We start from the raw sequence: 4,261 nt of genomic DNA, 5'->3' as shown, positions 1-4,261 counted from the left end.
CAAGTATTGTCTCACTTCATCCTCAGAGTAACAATTTTATACATGAGGAAACAAGGCCCAGAGTGGTTAAGTAAGAATTGCTAGAGATTAGTAGCAAGATAGAAACCTGAACAGTGTTGGCACCAGAGCCTGTGCTCCTGGCCTTTCAAAGGAAGGATTAAGCACTTTAAACTATCTTTTGACATTCTGAGCCATTGCAGTACACCAGAGCTGCCAGGGCTTGAAGAATTTCCATGTGTGTCCAGGAACTACACTGATGAATAGTCGAAATAGTATACGCCAACAGGAAATCCAAGTGCTGTTCATCCACAATTACCTAACACGACAGGAAAAGATATATTCTGATCTAAATTTTAAAAGATATTATGCTTTTATGGACATGTATGCTCACCTGAGTCAAGCTGTATAAAAGACAGAGTGTATGTCTGTCGTTTATGTGTCAAAAGGATCACCTCTAAAGGGCCTGAAAGTTTGATCAACGTAGGGGCCTTCTCCCCGCCCTAAGGTCTTGCTCACTTCTTCCTCTTTAGTAAAGTAGAACTTGATAAAGTCCTTGTAACTTTTCCTTGAACTAATCAGACACTGGCAGCTGTGAATACACAGATATGAGTATTGCAATGCACTGAAATTTAATTAAACTGCCTTATACATAATATACTCAACGAATACACAGTGAACCAATATAACTACTAAACACCTACTGCATCTCTAACATGACCTGAGGAATACCCTCCGAAGACAGGACATATCCCTGCTGTCACGGAGCTGATCATCTTGTTGGGACGGACCAGATTAATCCAAGTGTCAATTCATGGACAATTGAGACTAACTGTCACCAAATGCTGGAAAGCTGGTAAAGCGTGATAGGTGCCACAGGTGTTCAGGAACATCTCCAACTGCCAGTGTTACAAAGACGATACACCTGAGAATAGTAAACATACAGGAGCTACCCCATGTTAGTTTCAACGATTCTAAACTGAAAACAGCCTTACTCCATGCAGCAGAGTTGGTTGGTTACCTACCAGCATCCATTTCTTCCTTCCCTGCTGGCAGAGTACTAATTTAATTTGGAAGTCCACCTCTCCCACATGAGACCTAAGGGTAAACGCTAATTAGTTTAAGAGAGTGGGGCAACCTGGGGCAACCTTAACCCCCAAGAAACATTTGGCAATACCTGTATACATTTTTGACTGCCACAATTGGAGAGCTGCTACTGGCATCTAGTGGGCAGAGGCCAAGGATGCTGCTAAACATTCCACAGTGTGCAAGACAGCCCCTAAAACAATGATCTGGGCCAAAATATCAATAGTGCTGAGGCTGCGAAACCCTGATGTAGGCTAATTGTTGCTGCACATTGTAAGCATCGAGGGAGCTTAAGTCCTCCTCCAAGTGATTCTAATGTGTAGTGAAGGTTGAAACTACTGGCTGGAGCTATTCACAGTAAGACCATTCTCCCGCTTAAAGACTGGTTTAGAGAGGTATTTATATGACCTAAGTCTCCCCAGCAAGATACTGGGGAGTCTAGTAGAGAGTTTATGGAACACATTTCCTTACTCTTAAGTACAAGAGACACAATATAAAATACAGTTATTTAGCTTCTGCTGAACATTAATCATTTCTTTGGCAGGGGATGTCCAGAAATGGCATAGCCATCTTATGACTGTGAGAGATGCTAGCTGAGGGTAACCCACATGCTGAGGATGGTGACGGGAAAGATGAGCCTCTTATTATTAAGGGGCTACAGATGCCTCCCTTGGGACTTGGGACATGGAGTGATTCCTTTTGACTTTTTAAAAAGTTGTTTAGTGACTCTGGGATGGCTTTTCTGTTTCTTGCAGCCAACAGCATCCTAATTCACATAATGCTAGTTGATATGTTTTGTGCTCTTAAATATATGCACATACTCATGTGGTAACAGTCTTAAATAAATAACTGGGCTCTTTTTATCCTTCTGTCCCCTTGGCCCCAAGCTACTTCTTATATTCTAGAAGCATCAAAAGTAGACCACAAAAACGGTAGCTTCAGGAAAGGGGAAAAATATTGGTGGGAAAGAGGTAGGGAGTTATTTCAATTTATTCTTAGATATATTTTGTTCAAATATATCTTCCATAAGAAATTATAAATTAGCCAGGTGTGGTGGTGGGCGCCTGTAGTCCCAGCTACTTGGGAGGCTGAGGCAGGAGAATGGCGTGAACCCAGGAGGCGGAGCTTGCAGTGAGCCAAGATAGCGCCACTGCACTCCAGCCTGGGCAACAGTGTGAGACTCTGTCTCAAAAAAAAAAAAAAACAAGAAAGAAATTATAAGGTTGGGGGGGCCTGAATGATACTGGTTAACTGAACCAAACAGAAAGGCATACTTCTAATAGACAAACTACTAGAATTCTACAGAATAATTTTTTTTGGATCAGAGTTATATTTGCTTTAAAAGTATTCTTATTAAGGCATTTGCTTTTCCTATAGCATCTCAGAAAACAGTCTATCATACCTACTACAGATGTAGTATTTCAAAGGTATCTACTTTCAAAAGTTCATGATCTGAATTTTAGAGTTACACACATGATTACCTGTAATCTGTTAAGTAAATGGTGGATAAGCTGGGACACTTTGCTGACAAGATGATTCTGGTTAAGAGGTACCAGTCGGCAAGCCTGGACAAGAAGAGCACTAACGTCCTACCAAAAAAAAAAAAAAAAAAAAAAAAACCAAAGAAGAGGTAAAATACTTATTAGTCAAGTGAAGATCCTCAAAACACAGCCAAATGGGAAAACAAAAGTAAATATTCACATTCAAAATGGGGAAAGAAAATGTGAGGCAAGAAGGAAAAAAATGAAGTGACAGCACAAAAATAGGATGTGCTAAAAAAGAAGCAAAAAGTCAGGCACAGTGGCTCACACCTAATCCCAGTTCTTTGGTAGGTCAAAGCGGGAGGACTGCTTGAGCCCAGGAGTCCAAGACCAGCTTGGGCAACATAGTGAGACTCCATCTCTACAGAAAAAGCTTTTTAAAAAAAATTATCTGGAAATGGTGGTGTGTAGTCCTAGCTTCTTGGGAGGCTGAGGTGGGAGGACAGCTTGAGCCCAGGAGTTCAAGGTCACAGTGACCTATGATCTTGCTGCTGCGCTCCAGTCTGGATGACAGAGTGAGACCTTGTCTCTTAAAAAAAAAGAAAAAAGAAAAAAAAAAGGAAAAGAATCAACATGGTTTTGGTCAGGCTGAAGACTCTGCTCTCTATATATGTAGAGACAATATAATTAAACAACCAAAGAAAGGCTGCTAGGGTATAAAAGCACAAACTGAAAGTGAAAAATACCAAAAGGTAAGTGAACCAGATTTTCAATGTCATTGGGAAAAATCAGACCTAACACTTCTATGAATTTTATGCATAATTAGGGAATTCTTAAAAAAAAAAGAAGAGGGACCTATTTGCAAGTCACACTCTTCATTCATCCATCCATGTTTACAGAATGACAAGGTTCCGAGCACCCACAATATGCCATAGTGTGCTAGGTCCTTGGGCTCCAAAGGTAAAAACAAACATGTTCCCGAACCTCAAAGAGCTCACAAACTAGTGACAGAAAGAAACACAACAAATAATTAAAATAAGGTGAATTAAGTGCTGAAAGAATAAAGTACAAACTCTGTCCAGAAACAGTAATTAGGGAGGCCTTGTGGAGGGGATTGTAAAGCAGAACCTGGAATGATTTCAAGGATGAGGAGAAATTTGCCAGACAGGGCATCAAAAAACACTGCAAGCAAAGTGGTCAGAGTATGCAAAACCTGGAGGTGTGAAACACCAGTAGGTGCCTGAAGAACAGCAAGTTTTAAATGACTGCACACAGGAACAAAAGGAGTAACAGGAGAGAATGGAAAGGCACAAAGTTTTGTTGCAAAAGTATCACATTATACAAATACAGCAAACGTCCCTGACTACTGCCTTAATCTCACTCTGCTTCCTAATGACATACACTATTATTCTGCTGTCAATTCTTTCAGACCTTTTTACTTTGCATACATAAACACACATATTTTAAAATCCCTCCTCCAGCTTCATACTGATCTCATTCTGTATGAATTGTTGTGCAACTTGCTTCAACCATTTACCGATACGTATTGAAGACTTTTCCAAAGCAGATTTTAAATTTTAGGATCAAATTTTTTTCCTCCTAAAAAAAGATCATTCTGGCATCAGAGGAATGACTGGCTTGGAGAGGAGCTAGACAGGAGGTAGGAGATCAGTTAGAGGAGACCAGTGGAACAGTCC

General features: G+C 40.4%; 1 long non-coding RNA gene across 1 annotated transcript; it reads right to left on the bottom strand.

Moving 5' to 3' along the window:
- Positions 1–6: 6 nt before the first annotated feature.
- On the bottom strand, positions 7–4,250 carry LOC113223292. The gene is made up of 3 exons (XR_003308666.1): positions 4,102–4,250; positions 2,565–2,672; positions 7–1,276 (listed from the first exon to the last, which is right to left on the bottom strand). It is a non-coding gene; the product is annotated as an uncharacterized LOC113223292 (long non-coding RNA).
- Positions 4,251–4,261: the final 11 nt, after the last annotated feature.

The sequence above is a fragment of the Piliocolobus tephrosceles genome, unplaced genomic scaffold (genome assembly GCF_002776525.5).
Source record: "Piliocolobus tephrosceles isolate RC106 unplaced genomic scaffold, ASM277652v3 unscaffolded_40692, whole genome shotgun sequence".
NCBI classification, from domain to species: domain Eukaryota; kingdom Metazoa; phylum Chordata; class Mammalia; order Primates; family Cercopithecidae; genus Piliocolobus; species Piliocolobus tephrosceles.
Note: the sequence above shows the minus strand (reverse complement) of the source record. Positions and strands in the feature narration are given on the sequence as shown.